Source organism: Oryctolagus cuniculus, chromosome 1 (genome assembly GCF_051225735.1).
Source record: "Oryctolagus cuniculus isolate XC-2025 breed Fujian yellow rabbit chromosome 1, ASM5122573v1, whole genome shotgun sequence".
Lineage (NCBI taxonomy): Eukaryota > Metazoa > Chordata > Mammalia > Lagomorpha > Leporidae > Oryctolagus > Oryctolagus cuniculus.
In genome coordinates this window covers 196,481,206-196,505,759 of record NC_142867.1, presented here as the reverse complement: position 1 = coordinate 196,505,759, position 24,554 = coordinate 196,481,206, and the positions used below count along the sequence as shown (strand labels likewise).

General features: G+C 44.6%; 1 long non-coding RNA gene across 11 annotated transcripts in view; it reads left to right on the top strand.

Moving 5' to 3' along the window:
* The window catches only part of LOC149128797 (uncharacterized), a 43,847-nt gene that overhangs the window by 6,500 nt on the left and 12,793 nt on the right, over positions 1–24,554 (top strand). For 4 of the 11 annotated variants that reach the window (XR_016210380.1, XR_016210377.1, XR_016210375.1 and 1 more), the window contains exons 3-4: positions 8,976–9,089; positions 10,489–10,570. The exons of 1 other annotated variant lie outside the window; for it this stretch is intronic. This is a non-coding gene — a long non-coding RNA (uncharacterized LOC149128797). Of the gene's footprint in view, positions 1–8,975; positions 9,090–10,488; positions 10,579–24,554 lie in introns of all 11 variants that reach the window. 6 more of the 11 variants (XR_016210379.1, XR_016210376.1, XR_016210383.1 and 3 more) reach the window with 4 other exon arrangements.

The following is a 24,554-nucleotide window of genomic DNA, read 5'->3' as shown; positions in this document are numbered from 1 at the left end:
TACTTCCTCCTCCTGCTGTTGAGTCCTCGAGCCGCTCTTCCTCTGAGAGACGTGATTTCTTTCCGTGCAAGGAGCAGCAAAGCCTTCTCTGTCTCTGATGCTGCTGCATCCCGCCTCTGTCTATGCTCCTGTGGTTCAGAACTGCCCTGGAGAAGCACATGGCAGCCCACGCCCGGCTTTATAGCACTTACCTCCCCTCCAGGATGAAAGTCTCGCCTTGACAGAGATCCTACATGAGGAGTCAGCCAGTCAAACCCCGATTTTCTAGTGAATAACTGATCAACACGAAAGCACTATTCTTCCTGAAGAATGCCTCCTAGAATGTTACAACCTCTTTTAAACTTTAGGCCAACCTAATTTTTTTTCCCTTTTAAGGATCCAAGTTTCAAAAACTCTTCTGTAGTATTTAACATGAGCTTCAAAGGCTCACCAGGAAAAGGTTCCTGAAGGGGCCCTGTCTCTCTTTTTCCTTTGGAACTTTTGATATATTTTCAATGTAACAAAATAAGTTTTAAATGGATCCAGAGAGGTTCCATGTGGCTCTTTTGTACCTCCAAACACTTAAAACATAGGTAGGCACCTAGGAAGCCTTAACAAATGCTTGTTACTTTATTGATTGGAGTTTCAAGCTGCAGGTATACTTTGATTTACATGTAGATTTATTTCTGAAAAATGATGTTTTGGGAGTGGGGAGAGAGATATACAGTTGGATTGGAAGAAAGGAAAGAATTTTCTCAGATTTCAGCTGTCGATTCTTTTAATAGAGTGATGATTTTTTGAAACATCTTTTGATAGTGGCTGTTGATAGTGCCATTGTTTAAGCTGCCCCATCTAGGGTATTTGTTGTGATATCCCCAGCCAACTAATACAGTTTTTTTTTTACATATTTTTGGTGCCAGTATCAAGACCATATGTAAAATAGACACATTTAATGGAACAGGTAGAAATACTGCACTATTACTGTATTATTAGTGTTATAGATTGACAGAGCTGACTTTTTTCCCTTTTAGTGGGAGGTTTGGCATTTACAGGCCAGGAATTGAATCAGGTAAGATCAGAAAGAACCTTTGTTTTCTTTAATTTTATATCTTAAGATCTCTCAGCTCCCTTAGAAATAAGTCACTGGTGGCAGGTGGGGGATGGAGGGACTTCTGGATCACTTTGATGCCATTAGGGCTCAGGGTAGAGATTATATTGAGAAATGATTTTGGGGAGAAATTTGAAAATGATCAGTATCTATATTGTCTAGTGTAGAAATGATTTTTTAAAAGAGGTTTATTTATTTGAGAGAGAGAGAGAGAGAGAGAGAGAGACCGAGACCGACTTTCCATCTGTTGGTTCACTCCCCAAATGGCCACAGTGGCCAAGGCTGGGTCAGGTTGGAGCTGGGAGCTTCGTCTGGGTCTCCAACTTGGTTGCAGGTGCTCAAGTACTTGGGCCATCTTCCTCTGCTTTCCCAGGTGCATTAGCAGGAAGCCGTACCAGAAATGGAGTAGCTGAGACTTGAATTGGCACCCATATGGGATACTGGTGCTGCAGGCACCAGCTTTTTTTTTTTTTTTAACTTTTATTTAATGAATATAAATTTCCAAAGTACAGGTTATGGATTACATTGGCTCCCCCCCCCCCCATAACTTCCCTCCCACCCGCAACCCTCCCCTTTCCCTCTCCCTCCCCACTTCCATTCACATCAAGATTCATTTTCAATTCTCTTTATATTCAGAAGATCAGTTTAGCATATATTAAGTAAAGATTTCAACAGTTTGCACCCACATAGAAACACAAAGTGAAAAATACTGTTTCAGTACTAGTTACATAGCATTAAATCACAGTTACAGCACATTAAGGACAGAGATCCTATATGAGGAGTAAGTGCACAGTGACTCCTGTTGTTGACTTTACAAATTGACACTCCTGTTTATGGCGTCAGTAATCACCCTAGGCTCTTGTCATGAGTTGCCAAGGCAATGGAAGCCTTTTGAGTTCACTGACTCTGATCATATTTAGACAAGGTCGTAGTCAAAGTGGAAGTTTTCTCCTCCCTTCAGAGAAAGGTACCTCCTTCTTTGATGACCTGTTCTTTCCACTGGGATCTCACTTGCGGAGATCTTTCATTTAGGTTTTTTTTTTTCCAGAGTGTTTTGGCTTTTCATGTGCAGGCTGAGTCTTAACAGCTATGCTACAATGCCAGCCCCAAGAAGTGATATATAGTATAAAGTATATTATAGTATAATTAATATTATATATATATATATATATATATATATATATATAGTATAGCTGCACCTTGGTTTTATCAATGTTCAGGTAAAAATAAGGTTGCAATAAAAGAATAGACATTACTATATAAATGTTCTTCAAAAACTGTGGGGGCAGGCAATTGTCCCAGTAAAGACATCCATGTCCCATATCTGGGTGCCAGGGTTCAATACCTGACTCTGTTCCAGACCTCCAGACTCCTTGTGATGCAGATCATGGGAGATGGTGGTAATGGCTCAAGTAATTGAGTTCCTGCTATTCTGCTATTCATATCAAAAACCTGGATTGAGTTCATCCTGGCCTAGCCCAGCTGTTGTGGGCATTTGGGATATGAACTAGTGGATAGGATCTCTCTCCCTTCCTCTCTCCCTCTCTCCCTCCTTCCCTCCTTCCCTGCCTCCCTCCCTCTCTTTCTCCCTCACTCCCTCCTTCCCTCCCTTCCTCCCTCCCTCCCTCCCTCTCTCCACTCCCCCAAATGAATAAACCAAAAAAAAAAAAAAACTGGGGAGCACTGTGCACAGTGGGTTAAGTTGCTTGTGATGCTAGTATCCCATATCAGAGTGCTAGTTTAAGTTCCAGCTGTATCACTTCTGATCTAGCTAGCTCCCTGCTAAAATACCTGGGAAGGCAGTATGGGAGATGGCCCAAGTACTTGGACCTGTACCATTCAGGTGGTAGACTAGGATGGAGTACCTGGATCAGACCTAGCTCTGTGGCCATTTGGGGAGTGAACCAGCTGATGGAAGAGCTCTCTCCATCTCTGTTTTCCTGTGTGCCTGTCTCTCCCACTCACTCTGTCACTATGCCTTTAAAATAACTAAATAAATATTAAAAATGTTAACAAAACTTGTGAAAAATAAAATTAAAAGATAAGATTATTTTGTAGCAATTTTTTTGAAATCCATGTATATGAAGGCTTCTTCCAAAAGTGAGTGACAAATAGTATTATGAAAAAAGCCATGCATGGGTTTCAAAATTTTTTTGAACCAAAAAACCTTATGCTTTCATTCCCATTTCCATGAACTTTTTGAGGTACCTGGTACCTCTGTTCTTGCCACTGTCTACCTTATAAGACTTTCTACCTGCTGTGAGCCTCCCTATTCCTCTTCCCTACTTCAAGTGATCCAAGGGAGAGCCTCTCCTATGCCCTCCTGAATGCAGGCTTCTGATGATCTTCTGATGATGTCACTGTCTGGCCATCATCTATAGCAATTTATTTTTTTCCCCAGAAACTTTTTATTCAAGGAATGCAAGTCTCATGCTTCTCATGGATACAACTTTAGGAATACATTGATTCTTCCCACTGTACCCACCCTCCCATCCACACTCCCACTTATCTCTCTCCTCCCTCTCCTATTCCGATTCTTAGTTTTTACTAATATCTATTTTCAATTAACTTTATTTATTTATTTATTTTTTTTTAATCTTTTATTTAATGAATATAAATTTCCAAAGTACGACTCATGTGTTACAATGGCTTCCCCCCCATACCGTCCCTCCCACCCACAACCCTCCCCTTTCCCACTCCCTCTCCCCTTCCATTCACATCAAGATTCATTTTCGATTATCTTAATATACAGAAGATCAGCTTAGTATACCTTAAGTAAGTATTTCAACAGTTTGCTCCCACACAGAAACATAAAGTGAAAAATAATAGATGATTTTTTTTAAATGATGATGAAATCAGATCAGACCTATTGTCATGTTTAATCCCAGTGAGAGTCAAGTTGGGAATTGATAATTTCTTTCTTTTTTTTTTTTTTTTTTTTTTTACAGAAGATCAGTTTAGTGTACATTAAGTAAAGATTTCAACCGTTTGCACCCCCATAGAAACACAAAGTGAAATATATTATTTGAGTACTTGTTATAGCATTAAATCTCAATGCACAGCACATTAAGGACAGAGATCCTACATGAGGAGTAAGTGCACAGTGACTCCTGTTGTTGACTTTACCAATTGACACTCCTGTCTATGGCATCAGTAATCTCCCTATGCTCCAGTCATGAGTTTCCAAGGCTATGGAAGCCCTCTGAGTTCTCCGACTCTTATCTTGTTTAGACAAGGTCATAGTCAAAGTGGAGGTTCTCTCCTCCCTTCAGAGAAAGGTACCTCCTTCTTTGAAGACCTGTTCTTTCCACTGAGATCTCACTCACAGAGATCTTTTGCCAGAGTGTCTTGGCTTTCCATGCCTGAAATACTCTCATGGGCTTTTTTTTTTTTTTTTTTTGACAGGCAGAGTGGACAGTGAGAGAGAGAGACAGAGAGAAAGGTCTTCCTTTGCCGTTGGTTCACCCTCCAATGGCCGCCGTGGCCGGCGCGCTGCGGCCGGGCGCACCGCGCTGATCCGATGGCAGGAGCCAGGAGCCAGGTGCTTTTCCTGGTCTCCCATGGGGTGCAGGGCCCAAGCACCTGGGCCATCCTCCACTGCACTCCCTGGCCACAGCAGAGAGCTGGCCTGGAAGAGGGGCAACCGAGACAGAATCCGGCGCCCCGACTGGGACTAGCACCCGGTGTGCCGGCGCCGCAAGGCGGAGGATTAGCCTAGTGAGCCGCGGCGCCGGCCTATTTTCAATTAACTTTATACACTTACAATTAACTCTATACTAAATAAAGAATTCAACAAATTTTATGAAAAAAAAAAAACACTTCTTCAACAGTCGAAACAAGAGCTGTTCAAAGCCATTGCATCTTGAAGTGTTAATTTCACTTATATAGAATACCTTTTAGGTGCTCTATTAGTTATCACAGATCAGGGAGAATGTATGGTATTTGCCCTTTGGGGACTGGCTTATTTCACTAAGTACGATGTTTTAAGTGTTTCATACATTTTGTTGCAAACAATGGGATTTTTTTTAACTGCTGTATAGTATTACATGGTATATATATCCCATAATTTCTTTATCCAGAATTCAGTTATGGGGATTTGGGTTGATTCTGTATCTTAGTTATTGTGAATTGAGCTGCAATAAACATGGGGATACAGATAACTCTTTCATATGCTGATTTCATTTCCCTTGGGTAAATTACCAGGAGTGGGATGGCTGGGTCATATGATAGTTCTATATACAGATTTCTGAGGTATCTCCATGCTGTCTTCCAAAGTGGCTTTACCAGTTTAAATTCCCACCAACAGTGGATTAGGGTGCCTTTTCCCCCATATCCTCACCAGCATTTATTGTTTATTGATCTCTGTATGAGAGCCATTCTAACTGGTCATGTGAAACCTCATTGTGGTTTTGATTTGCATTTCCCTGATGGCTAGTGAGCCTGAGCATTTTTTCATGTTGGCCATCTGGATTTCCTCTTTTGAAATATGCCTGTTTAAGTCATTTTCCCATTTCTTAACTGGATGATTTGTTTTGTTGTTGTTGAGTTTTTTGATCTCTTTATATACTCTGGTTATTAATCCTTTATCAGTTCATGGTTTGCAAATAATTTCTCCCATTCTGTCAGTTGCCTTTTTACTTTCTTGAGTGTTTCCTTTGCAGTACAGAAGCTTCTCAATTTGATGTAATCCTGTTTGTCAATATTGGCTTTGATTGCCTATGCCTCTGGGAATTTTTCCAAGAACTCTTTGCCTATGCCACTGTCTTGCAGAGTTTCCCCAATGTTCTCTTTTTTTTATTTTTATTTTTTTATTTTTTGACAGGCAGAGTGGACAGTGAGAGAGAGAGACAGAGAGAAAGGTCTTCCTTTTGCCTTTGGTTCACCCTCCAATGGCTGCCGCGGCTGGTACGCTACAGCCGGCATATTGTGCTGATCCGAAGCCAGGAGCCAGGTGCTTCTCCTGGTCTCCCATGAGGTGCAGAGCCCAAGCACTTGGGCCATCCTCCACTGCACTCCCGGGCCACAGCAGAGAGCTGGACTGGAAGAGGGGCAACCGGGACAGAATCCAGCACCCCGACCGGGACTAGAACCTGGTGTGCCGGTGCTGCAGGCAGAGGATTAGCCTATTGAGCCGTGGCTCTGGCCCCCAATGTTCTCTTATAATCTGGTGGTATCAGGTCATAGATTTAGGTCTTTAATCCATTTTGAGTGGATTTTTGTGTAAGGTGTAAGGTAGGGGTCTTGCTTCATACTTCTGCAGGTGGAGATCCAGTTTTCCCAGCACATTTGTGAAGAGACTGTGTCACTCCCCCTCTTCGTGGAGGAACGACACTAAACCCTGCCTAGGCTTCATATCCGAGTCACGGCACCATTATGTCGCTCCCCCTCTTCGTGGAGGAACGACACAGGACCCTGCGTTGTTCTTTCATCTGCTCGGCCCTCCCCGGGTTTGCTGCTGGTTCTTCCCGGGTTGGCTACTATCCCTTCCACCTCCGTGGAAGGGCAGTTCCCCCTGGCCACATTCCCCACTTCTGCAGGGGAGCGGCACACCGCCGGCCGGCTTTCTCGGGGGCTGCACAGGTGTTCCCCTTAGATGTTCCCCTTAGATGTTCCTGGTGCATGCCGTCTCTCTCCTCCTTTATAGTCCTCCTCCGCCAATCCTAACTCGGCTGCCCACACGCCGAGTACGCTGCTCTCCTCCAATCAGTAGCAAGTCCTACAGTTTATTGGTTGAACTGGAGGCAGCTGTGCGGAAGCTGTTTACTTCTCTCCCAGCACCATATTGTGGGAGAGCAGATGCATAGAATAAGTCTTAATTCCAGTAACTCAGTCCAGTCCGGGCTGCTCCCCACAAGACTGTCCTTGATCCAGGGATTGAATTTAACTCCTTTGTCACAGATAAGTTGGTTATAAATGCATGGATTGATTTCTGGCATTTCTATTCTGTTTCATTGGTCTATCTAACTGTTTTTGTATCAGTACCAGGCTGTTTTGATTATAACTGCCCTGTAGTATGTCTTGAAATCTGGTATTGTGATACCTCTGGCTTTGTTTTTGTTGTAAAAGATTGCTTTAGCTATTTGGAGTCTCCAGTGTTTCCATATGGATTTCAGTATCATATTTTCTATATCTGAGAAGAATGTCCTTGGTATTTTGGTTGGTTTCACATTGAATCTGTAAATTGCTTTTGGTTATATGGACATTTTGATGATATTGATTCTTCTAACCCATGAACATGGGAGATTTTTCCATTGATTGTATCTTCTTCTATTTCTTTAATGTTTTGCAATTTTCATTGTAGAGATCTTTGACATCCTTAGTTAAATTTATTCCAAGGTATTTGATTTTTTTGGTAGCTATTTTGAATAGGATTTTTTTTAATTTATTTGACAGGCAGAGTTACAGACAGTGAGAGAGAGACAGAGAGAAAGGTCTTCCTTCCATTGGTTCACCCCCAAATGGCCGCCACGGCCGGTGCTGTGCCGATCCAAAGTCAGGAGCCAGGTGCCTCCCCCCAGTCTCCCATGTGGGTGCAGGGGCCCAAGCACCCAGGCCATCCTCCACTGCCCTCCCAGGCCACAGCAGAGAGCTGGACCAGAAGAGGAGCAACCGACTAGAACCCAGCACCGACATGGGATGCCGGCACCACAGGCGGAGGATTAACCAAGTGAGCCATGGTGCCGGCCCCTTGAATAGGATTAATCTGAGAAGTTCTTTTTTAGCTATGGCATTGTCTGTGTATACAGAGGCTACTGATACTTGTGTGTTGATTTTATATCCTGCTACTTCACCAAACTCTTTTATGAGTTCTAATAGTCTTTTTAAAAAATTTATTTGATAGAGTTATATAGTGAGAGAGAGAGACAGAGAGAAAGGTCTTCCTTCCGTTGGTTCACCCCCAAGATGGCTGCTACAGCTGGTGCTGTGCTGATCTGATGCTAGGAGCCAGGTGCTTCCTCCTGGTCTCCCATGTAGGTGCAGGGGCCCAAGTGCTTGGGCCATCCTCCACTGCCCTCCTGGGCCACAGCAGAGAGCTGGACTGGAAGAGGAGCAACCGGGACTAGAACCTGGAGCCCATATGGGATACTGACGCTGCAGGTGGAGGATTAACCAAGTGAGCCATGGTGCTGGCCCCCATGTATTTTTTTTTTTATTTGACAGATAGAGTTAGAGAGAGAGAGAAAGGTCTTCCTTCCGTTGGTTCACCTCCAAATGGCCGCTACAGCCAGCACTGTGCCGATCTGAAGCCAGGAGCCAGGTGCTTCCTCCTGGTCTCCCGTGTGGGTGCAGAGGCCCAAGCACTTGGGCCATCCTACACTGCCTTCCTGGGCCACAGCAGAGAGCTGGACTGGAAGAGGAGCAGCTGGAACTAGAACTGGCAGCCATATGGCATGCCGGTGCCGCAGGTGGAGGATTAACCAAGTGAGCCACGGTGCTGGCTCCTGAGTTCTAATAGTCTTTTAGCATAGTCTTTTGGATCCCCTATGTACAGAATCATTTGATCTGCAGATAGAGGCAGTTTGACTTCTTTCTTCCTCATTTGTATCCCTTTGATTTCTTTTTCTTGCCTGTTGGCTCTGGCTAATTCTTCCAGGACTGTATTGAATAACAAAGATAAACATAGGCATCCTTGTCTGGTTCAGATCTCAGTAGGATTGCCTCCAACTTTTTCCAATTCAGTAGGACACTGGCTATGGGTTTGTCACAAATTGCCTTGATTATGTTAAGGAATGTTCCTTCTGTACCCAGTTTGCTTAAAGTTTTCATCATGATAAGGTGTTGTATTTTATCAAATGCTTTCTCTGTACCTATAGAGATAATTATATGTTTTTTGTTCCTCAATTTGTTAATGTGATGTATCACATTGGTTGACTTGTGAATGTTGCAGTTGATTTCTCAACAATGTTGCAGTGGGTTCGTTTCTGAGAGGAGCAGTGTGGTTGGGGGCAAGAGGCGCGGAGTCACCACACAGACCCGGGAGTCAGGTGAAAGCAGGCTTGAGGTGAGCAGCCCCCAGACTTGTTTATTACAGTTGGAACAACATCTTATATAGCCAAGACCAGCCAATCTGGTCAAGGGGCAGTCTATGCCCCAACCAATCACAGCCTGTTGCCAGGCAGGCTCCATTGCCAGGTAGGTTTCAAAGCCATTCCTGAGTAACTGACACTCGCTTGCCAGTGGCCACCTTGGCATGGCCTTCTCATTCCACCACATTTCCCCCTTTTCGTTTATTTTTGAGCAATGGGAGGCATGATTCTTGGCCATACCATTGTTGACCCCATTTCCATGTGGTCTCCATACGCAGCTGTGCCTGTCTTAGGTTGTCCCCCAGGGGATCTTACCCGTCATTGACTAACCAGCGCTCAAATTGAGAGACCACAGGATTGCTTGCTCAGATAGGGGTAGGAATGAGGAATAATGGTTATCAGGAATGGCATGAGCGCACACAGGCTGTGGGCCATTTGAGTGGCTGACCAGAGCTAGTGGGGTATAAAACAGTAACAGGCATGGCTATGGGCAGTTCCTCAGGGTAGGATGATAGGGCAGGTGCGTCTGCTAACAAGGCGGAGTCTCGGTCTTGTTCAGCTGGTTCTGGTTGGCTGTCAGTTGCAGCCTTGATGTTTCTGGCTGGTACCCAAATGGGCTGTTCCGCATTCTCTGGAAAGACACAAGCATACCCTCGACCTTTGGTTAGCAGAGGATGTGGTCCTTTCCATTCTCCTGTCAGGGGGTCTTTCCACCTAACCATAGGGGCTGGGGGCTGGGATGGAAAGGATCCCCAGTGTTTATAAGCTGGGCTTATCCCTTGGGAATCAAAAGTAAGAAAATTGATAGTGAAAAGGACCTCAGTCAAAGCAAGCTGTGGGTCTGAGGGCATATGATTGTTTCTTTGTCTTTGTAAGAGATCTTTAATCGTCCTAAGAGTTCTTTCAATGATTGCCTGTCCCTGTGGGTTGTATGGGATACCTGTAGCAGGCTGTATGTTCCAAGATTTCAGGAAGGAATTAAATTCCTGTGATGTATATGCTGGCCCGTTATCAGTCTTTATGGTCCAGGGGACACCAAGGACCAGCATGGCTAATTTAACCGCCTTTATCACATTACTAGCTTTTTCTCTGGATTGGGATGTTGCAAATACAGCCTTTGAAAAAGTATCTACCACCACATGGACAAACTTAAGTTTACCAAAGGAGTTAATGTGGGTGATGTCCACTTACCATAGCTTATTAGGAGCAAGGCCTCGCGGGTTCACTCCTGCTTGTTGCAGTGGGCCTAATGGGGCGAGGGGTGCACAATTCTTGCAAGAGTGCACTAGGTGTTTGCATTGGCTCATTGTTAGCTCTGGGAAAAGCAATTTTATGCTGTTTGCTGACATATGAAATTTTTGGTGTAAAATACAGGCTTGTTCTAAGTGTCCAATGGAAGCCGTGTTGCAGGAGATAAGATGATCAACTTTTCTGTCGCCTCGGAAAATAAAGCCAGGTAACCAAGTATGTGATCTTATGTGTGATATATACCATGGGTATTTTCTGTTTTCCGTTAGCTCTTTAAGTGTTGTGAGCATCTGGTCAATTGGCTTATTGGTCAGGTTAAAGACTGCAAAAGGGATCGTCTTTGCTACCTGTACTGAGTATTCGCTGTCTGAAAATATATTTACCGGTCCATCTTGGCTAAGGAGTAGAACCTTGACTATTGCTCTTATTTCTCCCAACTGTACTGATCCCCCGTGGGGTTCTACATGGATCTTATATTTTTCTGTTAAAGATTTGATCAGTATTCCAAAGAGTGACTTGTTGGCATCCGTAAACGCACATGGTGCCATGGGTATAGGTTGATTAGCAGGGAAAGCATGTTTTGGATAGTCTGTTTCTAAGGTTTGTAGTGTCTGGAGTAGCCTGTCTGCTGGCAGGTGATTGTCAATCTGTTCTGGAAAATTTATCATTAAAGTTTGAAAGATTGTGCTATTCTGCATCAATGTCGACAGTTCTAATTGTGATAGTGGTAGGATCACTATGTCTGGCTCTGTGTTAAATATTTTATTGGTATAATATCTTAATTTAAGTCCCATCATAAGGATGGCAGCTACTTTGTTTACTATTTTATGACAATCGCTCCAGACTATGTGCACCCAAAAAAAGTCAAATAACTCCTAAGGGGGCCTTGAGGATAGGCCAGTGCCGCGGCTCACTAGGCTAATCCTCCACCTAGTGGCGCTGGCACACCAGGTTCTAGTCCCGGTCGGGGCGCCGGATTCTGTCCCGGTTGCCCCTCTTCCAGGCCAGCTCTCTGCTGTGGCCAGGGAGTGCAGTGGAGGATGGCCCAAGTACTTGGGCCCTGCACCCCATAGGAGACCAGGATAAGTACCTGGCTCCTGCCATTGGATCAGCGTGGTGTGCTGGCCGCAGCGCGCTGGCCGCGGCGGCCATTGGAGGGTGAACCAACTGCAAAAGGAAGACCTTTCTCTCTGTCTCTCTCTCTCACTGTCCACTCTGCCTGTCAAAAAAAAAAAAAAAAAAAAGGGGGGGGGCCTTGAGGGTAGATATTGTTATGGCAAATAGAGGTACCTGAGGGTCATATCTAAAGGTTTTTAAATTTGATAACTGGGTGTTAATCTTTTCTATAGTGGATTTGGCTGCAGGTGTCAATGTGGTTTTTGAAGAAGGTCTGTTTCCCTTAGTCAGTAAATCGTATGGCGGTCTAAGTTCTGCAAGTGTTAGGGGAAGGAAGGGCTTCAGCCAATTGATTTGGCCACATAGTTGCTGAAGTTCATTAAGTGAGTATTTATCTTGACTTTTAGGTTTGGGCTCATTGGAGATATATGGGAGAAGATTTGATAACCCAAAATTGAAAGGGAGGAAAATGTTGTACCTTTTCTGTGGCAATAGATAAACCCAGGAATTGTAAATTTCTTACTGTCTCACTTAGGCATTCAGAATTGCTGCATTCTTGTGAGCAGTAAGATATCATCCACATAATGTATGACCAAGCACTGATCTTTAAGTGTGCTGGTCGCATGAGAAACATGTCTTTGGCAAATGGCAGTGCTATTTTTCATGCCTTGTGGAGTACTGTCCACTGGAATCTTTTTGCAGGGAGCTGGAAATTGGGCTCCCATACTGTAAAGGCAAAGTAAGCCTTATCCTGCTCCGCAATGGGAATGGAAAAGAAGCAACCTTTGTATCAATGGTAACTATGTGGTATCCATTAGGAATGGCCCCTGGATGGGGAATGCCAGCCTGGAATGTTCCCATCTTTTTTATATTTTTGTTAATGGCTCTCAAATCCTGTAGAAGCCTATATTCCCCCCCCCCTTTTTTTTGTATCACAAAAATGGGTGTATTATGAGGGCTAGTGGAGGGTTCTATGTGTCCCTTTTCCAATTGTTCCTGTACTAATTCTTTAAGGATGCGAAGTTTGGGTTGTATTATTGGCCACTGCTCTACCCAGATGTTACCTGTTTTTTTCCCATTCAGTGGGGATTGGGCTTAGCTTTTGTATGAGGTGAGCAGTGGCCCCTAGAATTGGGGGTGAATCTTACTGGTAGGTTCTCTATTAAACCTCTGGCTTGTGGAGATTTGTGATCCGTAGTAAGGACAGTTTGCATTTGTGAGAGCACATCTCTCCCCCATAAGGTCATGGAAACCTCAGCAATTAGTGGAAAGATGGTTCCTGTATCTCCATTGGCATCTCACCAAGTTATAGGTGTGATGACCTGATCAGCCAATTTTAATCCTCCAACACCTTGGAGGTCAGGTCTGGTGCTGTCTTCCAATGTTGTATTTTTCTTGCATCCCTAGCTTTTAAGACAGTAACATCTGCTCCCGTATCAATTAAATCCACAAAGGCAATGTTATCTAAATATAGGGTCAATTTTGGCCTCAGATTGAAGATAGGCATCCACCAGTTAATGGTGGTGGGACTCCCTCTTACTTGCTGGGCTGAGGGCCACCCCACTTGGAGTTTAAAGGTTTGGTCTTGCAATCTTTTGCCCAATGAAAGCCTTTTTTACATCTGGGACACAGCGTTTTGGGCTTGCCCCATTTTGCAGCGTTTGGGCAGTTTCGCCGTAGGTGTCCTATTTCCTGGCATCCCCAACAAACTGGAGGGTCATTAGACTTCTTTGTGCTCAATTTGTTAATGGCTGCAGTCAGGGCCTGTATGGGTGTATCAGCAGGGTTTACCTCCTTTGTGGCTACTATCCATTTAGAAATGTCTTCATTATGGACTGGGGTGATTGCTGCTTTTGCCTCTTTGGTAGCACCTTCCCAAGCTAATTGTTTGACCAAATTGTCTTGATTGGGGCCAGGCAGTAGTCTTTTCTCTACTGCCTCCAAGACTCCGGCAAGGAAATCGGGGAACCATTCACCTGGGTCTTGAACTAGATTTCCAAAGAGCTGACTATAATCAGGAGGATTTATATTTTTTAAGGCTTTAATTGCCAAATCTCTGACCTGATCAAAATAGGCAAGTACTCCAATGCGGGCCTGTTCTTGAGGATATATGTAGGTGCCACGGCTTGTAAGCATATCAAAGGTTACTGCTATTCCATAGGCAGCATTATTCCTTGCCACAGTTTCAGCCTCTTCCTGATAGGAGGCTTTCCACTGTAAAAAATGTGGTCTCGACAAACATGCTTTGAGCAGTGCAATCCAGTCAAAATGAGTTTGAAGGTTTGCTGCCCATTGTATGAGCACCTGTTCAAAGTAGGGAGAGTCAGGACCTGACTCTTGAGAAGCCTTTTTTAGCATAGTAAGGTCATTTATGGGTGTTGGAATCCAGGGCCTGAATTCTGCATCCGCTCCTACATTAACAGCAAATGTGCAGGTGGGATGGGGTCTAGCGGCTGCCCTGAGAGCCTGGGGTGTCCGAGTACTGCCACAAATGTGGGGATCCTCACTGGGTGTGGATGGGATGACCTTGAATGAGTTATTGTCTAGAGGTCCTCTTGGTTCATCCCACAGGTATGTGGGGGGTGGCTGACTAGGCATTGCTACCTTGTTTGCTACCTTGTTTTTTTCACTGTGGGAGCTCTCTCTCCCTAAGTCATCAACCATTGTCTGTGAGACAGGGACCTGGAGTGTCAGGCTCTTATCACTCACAGATTCACTATCTTTGATAACCTGCACAGGATTCTGAGAGGAGGGTATCTTTCCCATGTCTGAGCGCTTAAGAGCAGCATGGCACGCCAACTCTAGCCAAAGGAAAGACACTTACAGCACTGCTGCCGTAACAAAGCAAATTCCTAGCACCTCAGCTGTTGATGGCATTTTGCAGGAGGTTTCCCTACATTAGACAAACAGACAGTGGTGTATCAGATCGTAAGTAAGTATGTCCTGTGCTTAGTGGGGGACTTCCTTGATTCATTAGCTCAAGGCCATATGCCCACACAGTGTCTCCGGAGTGTCACCTCTCTCGAGTGAGGGAAGATGACTTGGTTCCGAATTCTGGAATGATCAGTCCCTTATGTGAATTCTCCAGGCGAACCAAAAGTAAAAGGAGGAGCCGAGAAGTGACGTACGCTTCTGGGCGGTGTGTGCCTAACCTGGGGTCACTTAGACTGAGGACAAGGACAAGGAAAGGGGCGTAGGAGGGGGTTCTGTGCTCACCCTCACAGAACCGAACAGCACGCAAAACACCGAGGGGCCTTCTTGCCAAAATCCAGGGGGGACCTTGCCGAGTCCGACACAACACCCTATCTTTCTCAGTCAGGTCAAGTTGGCCCGCCAGATGTTACTGTTGATTTCTCAACAATGTTGCAGTGGATTCATTTCTGAGAGGAGCAGTGTGGTGGGGGCAAGAGGCGCGGAGTCACCACACAGACTCCGGGAGTCGGGTGAAAGCAGGCTTGAGGCAAGCAACCCGCAGACTCGTTTATTACAGTTGGAATAACATCTTATATAGCCAAGACCAGCCAATCTGGTCAAGGGGCGGTCTATGCCCCAACCAATCACAGCCTGTTGCCAGGCAGGCTCCATTGCCAGGTGGGTTTCAAAGCCATTCCTGAGTAACTGACACTCGCTTGCCAGTGGCCACCTTGGCATGGCCTTCTCATTCCACCACAAATGTTGAACAATCCCTGCATACCAGGTGTCGCTCCCCGTCTTCGTGGAGGAACGACACAGGACCCTGCGTTGTTCTTTCGTCTGCTCGGCCCTCCCCGGGTTTGCTGCTGGTTCTTCCCGGGTTGGCTACTGTCCCTTCCACCTCCGTGGAAGGGCGGTTCCCCCTGGCCACTTTCCCCACTTCCGCAGGGGAGCGGCACACTGCCGGCCGGCTCTCTCGGGGGCTGCACAGGTGTTCCTTCAGATAGATGTTCCCCTTAGATGTTCCTCGTGCATGTTGTCTCTCTCCTCCTTTATAGTCCTTTTCCACCAATCCCAACTCTGCTACCCACACGCCGAGTACTCTGCTCTTCTCCAATCAGGAGCAGGTCCTGCAGCTTGTCAAGTTGGTGAGAGGCAGCTGGGTAGAAGCTGTTGCCTCCTCTCCCAGCGCCATATTGTGGGAGAGCAGATGCATAGAATAAGTCTTAATTCCAGTAACTTAGTCTAGTCCGAGTTGCTCCCCACAACCAGGGATAATTCCCACTTGGTCCAGGTGAATGATCTTTCTGATTTGTTGTTGGATTTATTGGCTAGTATTTTGTTGAATATTTTTGTGTCTATGTTCATCAGGAAAATTGGTCTATAGTTCTCTTTCTCTGTTATATCTTTTTCAGGTTTAGGAATTAAGGTGATTTTTGCTTAATAGAAGGAGTTTGGGAAGGTTCTCTGCATTTCAATTGTTTTGAATACCTTGGGAAGAATTGGAGTTAGTTCTTTAAATGACTGGTAGAATTCAGCAGTGAAACCATCTGGTCCTGGGCTTTTTTTTTTTTTTTTTTTTTTTTGCTGGGAGCATCTTTATTACTGATTCAATTTCTGTCTTGGTTATGGGTCTTTTTAGTTTTTTTTAATGACTTAATTTATGTAGTTTGTATGTGTCCAGGAATCTATCCATTTCTCCTAGATTTCCCGGTTTGTTGGCATACAGCTCTTTGTAGTAATTTCTGAATATTCTTTTAATTTCTGTGTTATCTGCTTTTACATTTCCTTTTTCTGCTCTAAGTTTATTGATTTAGGTCTTCTGTCTTCTTATTTTGGTTAGTTGGGCCAATGGTTTGTCAGTTTAGTTTATTTTCTCAAAAAACCAGCTCTTTGTTTTGTTGATCTTTTGTATAGCTTTTTTTTTATTTTTTGGTTTTGACTTTGTTTATTCTATAATTTTAATTATTTCTTTTCTCCTACTAGATTTGGGTCTGGTATGCTGTTGTTTTTCTAGGTCCTTAAGATCCTTTGACAGCTTATTTATTTGATGCCTTTCCAATTTCTTGATGTAGGCACCAATTGCTATAAACTTGCTTCTTAACACTGCTTTTGCTGTATCTCATAAATGTGTATATGTTATACTATCATCTTCATTCATTTCCAGAATTTTTAAAGTTTTTCCAGTGACCCACTGTTCATTCAGGAGCATGTTGTTCAGTCTTTATGTTTTACATATATTCTAGAGATTCCTAAGTTGTTGATCTCCATCTTCATTCCATTGTGGTCTTTTATTTATTTATTTTAAAAATTTTTAACTTTTATTTAATAAATTTTCAAAGTACAGCTTTTGGATTACAGTGGCTCCATCCCCCCATAACCTCCCTTCCGCCTGCAACCCTCCCATCTCCCACTCCCTCTCCCATTCCATTTACATTGATTCATTTTCAATTATCTTTATATACAGAAGATCAATTTAGTATATATCAAGTAAAGATTTCAACAGTTTGCACCCACATAGAAACACAAAGTGTAAAATACTGTGTGAGTTCTAGTTATAGCATTAATTCACATAGTACAACACATTAAGGACAAAGATCCTACATGAGGAGTAAGTGCACAGTGACTCCTGTTGTTGACTTAACAATTGACACTCTTGTTTATGGCATCAGTAATCACCCTAGGCTCTTGTCATGAGTTACCAAGGGTATGGAAGCCTTTTGAGTTCACTGACTCCGATCTTATTTAGACAAGGTCATAGTCAAAGTGGAAGTTCTCTCCTCCCTTCAGAGAAAGGTACCTCCTTCTTTGATGGCCCGTTGTTTCCAAATTGTGATCTTTTAACTGGAGAGTTGAGGCCATTTACATACAGAGTGACTATTGATAAGTAATGACTTGGCCCTGAAATTTTTCTATAAATATTCCATTGTTTATTTGGATTTCCTTTGTGCTTTTACTGGGAGGTTTTCTGCCTCCACTTTCTTTTGTAGTGATGACCATGCTTCTGCGTTTCTCTCTGTAGCACATCCTAAGCATCTTTTGTAAGACTGGATGAGTGGTGACAAATTCTCTCAATTTCTCTGTTATGAAAGGTCTTTATTTCACCTTTGTTTAAAAATGAGAGCTTTGCAGGGTACAATATTCTGGGTTGACAATTATTTTCTTTTAAGACTTGGAATATATCTTGCCATTCTCTCCTAGCCTGTAGGATTTCTGATGAGAAGTCAGCTGTGAGTCTAATTGGCGCTCCTCTTAAAGTAATCTGGCTTTTCCTTTGTGCACATTTTAGAATCTCTTCTTTATGTTTTACTGTGGAGAGTTTGACTACAGTGTGTCATGGTGAAGATCTTTTCTGTTCATGTCTACTAGCAGCTCTGTGTGCTTCCTGTACTTGGACTTCCTTTTCTCCAAATTAGGGAAGTTTTCTGTAACTATTTCACTACAGAGGCCTTCTAATCCATTCTCTCTTTCCACACCTTTAGGAACTCCTAAGACCTCAGTATTGGTTCATTTGATAGTATTCCATAAATCTATGGCACTGTTTTTTTATTTTCTCATTTCTTCATTTTTTGTCTGACTGTGAAATCTCCAGAGATTTGTCTTCTAACTCAGGTATTCTTTCTTCTGCCTCACCAATTCTGTTCTTAAGGCTTTCCACTGTAATTTTTATTTGTCCTACTGAATTCTTCATTTCCAATATTTAATTTTGATTTCTCTTTAAAATCTCAGTTTCATGGGAAAAATTTTCATTCATGTCATGTTGGATTTCTTTAGTTTATGAATTTACTTCTGATTACTTCTAAGTAATGCTATGAGCTTTTTTTTGAATTCTGTTTCTGGCATTTCTTCAATCTTTTCATCTTAAGATTCTAGTGTTGAAATGTTCTGTTCTCTTGGGGGCATCATGTTGTCTTTCTTACTGTTTTTTTTTTTTTTTTTTTTTTTTTTTTTTTTTTTTTTTTTTACAGGCAGAGTGGACAGTGAGAGAGAGAGACAGAGAGAAAGGTCTTCCTTTTGCCGTTGGTTCACCCTCCAATGGCCGCCGCGGCCGGCGCGCTGCGGCCGGCGCACCGCGCTGATCCGATGGCAGGAGCCAGGAGCCAGGTGCTTTTCCTGGTCTCCCATGGGGTGCAGGGCCCAAGCACCTGGGCCATCCTCCACTGCACTCCCTGGCCACAGCAGAGGGCTGGCCTGGAAGAGGGGCAACCGGGACAGAATCCGGCGCCCCGACCGGGACTAGAACCCGGTGTGCCGGCGCCGCTAGGCGGAGGATTAGCCTAGTGAGCCGCGGCGCCGGCCTCTTACTGTTTTTTGAAATGCTGTGTTTATTAGGATTTTGTGGTGATACTTTTTTTTTTTTCTGTGATGGCTTTTATCTTTGAACTATGGCTCTGTGGCTTAGTAGTGTCCCCTCTTTCATTGAATACCCTGTGTGCTGGGTGTGGCCAGGGTGCTCTGTTCAGTGCTTCAGGGTGAGGGGAGTGTCCAAGGTGACACCCAAGTTGGACATGATAAATATCTTCTTTTTTTTTTCTTTTTTATTCAGAGGGTAGGTTTGTTCAGCTCTGTTGGCATAGTCTCATGCTCATCTCCTCTCCTCAAAGAAGACTTGTGCCTGGTCACTAGCCCAAGTGGGTACAATTTTCATCTGTACTGCCACAAGAACCCCATAAAGTATTTGTGCAGTCCTTGGTGTGAGCATGGATCCCACAGAAATGACCCTCACCAGGGAATCAGAGAGCCCCAAGCATGTGGAGTCACCCATAGTGAATGCCCCAAATCCCAGCCACATGCTGCACCATCCCACACGACCACAGTGTTGTCACAGACCCAGCACACAAGGCTCCCACAGTCAAGAGCTCCCAGCCCACCCTTTCTCATCTAGTTACAGGACCCCGGTGCTCGGTTGTGGGGGAGAGACATGTGCCCCTCTTTTTTTTCCCTCTAAGTTGGCAGATACGCTGTCCCCCACAGGGCTCCAACCCAGACTCCCACCAGGCTCTTCCTGCTGCTTTATCGCCAGTGGCTTAGGTTGCTGCAGTTTGGTCTCGGCGCACTCCAAAGCTGGTGCTGATGCTCTCAGTTGCTGGGGTCCTGCGTTGCGCCTGTCCACATCCTCCATGTAGATCCACAGTGTCCCTCTAATTTTTGTGGCGTGTCCTCTGCCATTTTCTCCCTAAATCTTCCCTGAGACTGTGCTCTCTCCCTCTTTTTAAAAGCCACCTTCCCCTAGACTAGAGCAGTAAGCTCCCTCCCTATTCTGCCACCTTGACTCTGTCTGTAACAATGTAAAACCCCATCAAATGTACTTCCTAAGTTTTAATTTAGCTTGAATGCTTCCATTTGTTTATATACCAGTATATATTTCACAGTAGAACTAATATACCACAATACAAGAACATTTGGAAAATAGATTTTAAAAAGCACCCATGATCTCATCATCCTGAGGTAATTATTAGCATTTGGTTGTTCATTTTTTTTTAAGATTTATTTTATTTATTTGAAAGAGAGTTAGAGAGACAGAGGCAGAGAGAGAGAGAGAGAGAGAGAGAGAGAGAGTTTTTCCATCTGCTGGTTCACTCCCCAGGTGGCCACAAGGGCCAGAGCTGCGCTGATCTGAAGCCAGGAGCCAGGAGCTTCTTCTGGGTCTCCCATGTGGATGCAGGAGTGCAAGGACTTGGGCCATCTTCTACTACTTTCCCAGGCCATAGCAGAGAGCTGTATGGGAAGAGGAACAGCCAGACTAGAACCAGTGCCCGTATGGGATGCGGGCACTTCAGGCCAGGGCATTATCCCACTGTGCCACACCGCCAGCCCCGCAATTGGTTGTTCTTTCCATCTTTTTGTCCCATATATAGAAAATTTTCTACAAAAGTTGTAATTCTAATGGATACACAATTCTATATATTCCTTTCTAAAAGAGGACAATCATGTATCACAAGCTCAGTTCATCAGAATTTTCTAAATATCATTTTAGTGTGTATAACATAGCATTGAGTTGAGACTAGTTTAATTATGAGTTTCCTAATTCTTGAACATTTAGGTTATTTCTGATTTTTTTTTTGACAGGCAGGAGTGGACAGTGAGAGAGAGAGACAGAGAGAAAGGTCTTCCTTTGCCGTTGGTTCACCCTCCAATGGCTGCTGTGGCTGGTGCGCTGCAGCTGGTGCATCATGCTGATCCGAAGCCAGGAGCCAGGTGCTTCTCCTGGTCCCCCATGCGGGTACAGGGCCCAAGGACTTGGATCATCCTCCACTGCACTCCCAGGCCATAGCAGAGAGCTGGACTGGAAGAGGGGCAACTGGGACAGAATCCAGTGCCCCGACTGGGACTAGAACCCGGGGTGCCAGTGCCGCAGGCGGAGGATTAGCCTATTGAGCCGTGGCGCTGGTCTATTTCTGATTCTTTATTTATTTATTTATTTTTTGACAGGCAGAGTGGACAGTGAGAGGGAGAGAGATAGAGAGAAAGGTCTTCCTTTGCCGTTGGTTCACCCTCCAATGGCCACCACAGCTGGCACGCTGCGGCCGGCGTGCTGTGCTGATCCGATGGCAGGAGCCAGGTACTTCTCCTGGTCTCCCATGGGGTGCAGGGCCCAAGCACTTGGGCCATCCTCCACTGCACTCCCGGGCCACAGCAGAGAGCTGGCCTGGAAGAGGGGCAACCGGGACAGAATCTGGCGCCCTGACCAGGACTAGAACCCCGTGTGCTGGCGCCGCAAGGCGGAGGATTAGCCTAGTGAGCCCCAGCGCTGGCCTGATTCTTTATTTTTATAAACAACATGGGCATTGTGGATGTTGGATAGCTGCAGATGTGAACATTTTTCCCATTGTGTTTTTCTTCTTTTAGAGCACAATCTTGCTGCTGAATTGCCCTCTAGGGGCGTGTTCATTTGTGCAGAAGCTTAGACTTTGTCCTTCTGTGGGCTGTTATTTCTTTTACAGAGATGCTGTATCTGGGCCTCTCTTAGGTTAGCCTGTGCCAAGATCCCCGATTGCCTGGACGCAGTGCTGTTGTGTTTAGGATAACTGTCTCTCCGTTCCAAGGCTAGTACATTTTCCCTGTACATTTGTTAAGAGTGGTTTCAGAAAATTCAGAGATGAGATGAAGATGGGATCAGATAGAGTGTGTCTAAGACTCATAAAGACTTTAGTGGGGCCAGTGTCATGGCTTACTTGGTTAATCCTCTGCCTATGGTGCCGGCATCCCATATGGGCACCAGGTTCCCAGGTTCTAGTCCTGGTTGCTTCTCTTCCAGTCCAGCTCTCAGCTGTGGCCCAGGAGAGCAGTGGAGGATGGCCCAAGTGCTAGGGCCCTGCACCCGCATGGGAGACCAGGGGGAAGCTCCTGGCTCCTGGCTTCGGATTGGTGTAGTTCCGGCCATAGCAGCCATTTGAGGGGTGAACCAATGGAAGGAAGACATTTCTGTCTGTCTCTCTTTCACTGTCTAGCTCTATCTGTCAAATAAATTAAAAAAAAAAAAAAGAAAGACTTGTAGCATCTAAGTGCATTTCGTGGATCAGTGTGGGTATGAGTACAAGAAAATGGGTGTAGAAGGAAGCAGCTCTGTGGCGTGAACCAGGGAGGAGGCACAAGGGCCTCAGGAGCCAAGTTGCTGGAGCTGGGGTCTTGCTTGAGGAACATGATACTTGTTTTTTCTAGAGTTTAGGGGGAATCTCTCTCCTCAGTGCATTGCATTTCCTTAGTTCTGAATAATCCTCTGATTGTCGTTTGGCTTCCCTGGTATCTTGACACCAGGATGATGGCCATGTACCTGTAGTCCCTGTGGCCTCGTTTTACCTTCAGGAGGTGCTGGACGTATAAGGGGCTCATCAAAACAGTTTATGGGAAGGAGTGTTACGAAAACTGTGCATGGACTTAAAAGTTTTTGGCACCAATATAAACTCATTTATTTTTAAAGATTTGTTTGTTTGTTTGAAGAGTGGGGGGAGATGAGAGAGAGAGCGAGCGAGCGAGCGAGAAAGAGCTCTTCCATCCACTGGTTCACTCCCCACATGGCCGCAACAGCTAGAGCTGTGCTGATACGAAGCCAGGAGCCAGGAGCTTCCTCCTGGTCTTCCCATGCGGGTGCAGGGACCCAAGGACTTGGGCCATCTTCTTCTGCTTCCCCAGGCCATAGCAGAGAGCTGGATGGGAAGTGGAGCAGCCAGGACTTGAACCAGTGCCCCTATATGATGCCTGCCCTGCAAACAGCGACTTTACCCACTATGCCACAGCACTGGCTCTGAAACTGAACACTTTTAATAGTGATTTTTATGACATTGAGCATCCCAGCATTAAAAAAAATGACCATTCTCATATTCCTTGGGGGAGCTCTTGAGGGTGGGGACCTCTTCATCTTCAAAGCTTTTACAGACCTGAGATGAAGTCTCTGCATGACCAGGAGCTCAGTGTGCAGCTGCCGAATTGGATGCTTTTCTCTCTAAAGCATCTCAAGAAGGAAAGAGCTCTTAGCATGCTATCCTAAAAAACACAATGCAATTTTGCTCATAAAATACATGATGGGTTGAGACTCCTTACCAAAGAGTCTACTCACTCAGGAATGGCACAGCCAGCCAGCCTAGCAGAGGTGTTGTGCCAGGTTCTGATTTAAATTCCGTTGGCAGAAGGGCTTTGTTCATGTGAAGATAGAGGTATTTGCATGAATATTGCCACGGAGACTGTGCTCACTTTTAATTTGCTAAATGTCATTTCTATTCACTGTTTGAAATTAGACTTCAAATCTTTCTAACAGTGAGAAACATTCTAAAGTATTTCAGAAAAGGTGAGAATAAGAGCCATAGCTTGTAGCTCTGGTGGGCTCAGAGTCTCTGATTTGAGGCAAATTCCATTGCTCTGACAATCCCTTCTAATGCCAGAGTGTGTTTTCTTAATTCCCTTCAATGAATCAGTTCCCTTTTGAGAACATAGGTAGAAGGAGCTAGCTGAGCATTTAAAAGTAATACCTGTCTTTTGAGTGTCCAGCTCATTATTATTGTGTTATTCCTTGAGAACAAAAGACCTAGAAAAGGATTTTTTTTTAAAAGGTGAATTCCATCCAGTCGCATTAGATTCTAAGAGGAGGGAGCTAAATAACCCATTTTCAGAGCTCTTCAGAATGATTACAGGACATTCAGTGTGGAGTAGCCCTGGTCAGAATGGGTTTAAATAGTCCCATTGGTGATCAAATCATGTTTTTCTTATTTGCTTTTTGCTTTGTATTTTCTTTTCATTGAAATTTCTGCCTTGCTCATCTGTCGCTATTGTTAACAAAACAGCGTCTTCTTTCTTTTCGTGAAAAGGACAGGGTGAGATAGGTGGCCTCTGGGTTTCTGATAATGGTTGCATATTCATTCACACCCTGTCTGCATTTGGCAAAATGACCCAGCAAAGCGGACATCCAAGGTGTGAGGTGTTTGTGCCGCCTGGACAGGGTGCAGAACACGCCACAGCAGCTGCCATCACACAGGAAATGAATTCCTTAATAAAATAATTTTCTGTGCCTATGTGTGAGCACGCATGGAGCAGTCTCTATGATTGGAATAAAAAACCAATTCTGCAGTGGGACTAGAGCATGAACTCTGAAATCAATCCACTGTTATTCATGAGGAATCTGGTGTAGGAAAAGATTGATGTCAAAAGGTACAGTGTGCCACCAGGTCATTGAGAAGATTAATTTTATAAAAACAAGGACTTTAATTTTTTATTTTTAAATTCAGTGATTTTTATTTGAAAGGAGACCCCCCCACCCCCTCCCACTTCAACACACACACACACACACACACACACACACACAGAGATCCTAACTGCTGGCTTACTTGCCAAATGTCCTCAGCAACCGGGACTGGGTCAGGCCAGGAGCCCAGAACTCAATCCAGGTCTTCTGTATGAGTGACGGGGACCTAAGTACTAGATCCTTCACCTGCTGCCTTCTGGGGTGTCCATTAGCAGAAGGCTGCGTGGGAAGCAGAGCCAGGATGTGAACCCAGATACTCCTACCTTGGATGCCAGGGTCCCAAGCAGCCTCTTGTCTACTCTGGCAAATGCTTACTTCAAAAACAAGGACTTTTAAGTAGCAGAATCGTCTCAATACTTTGTAAAAAGAAAGGGGTTGACCATGGAAATCTTCATCACAAGAAGTTTCCTGGTCATTTTATGGCAAA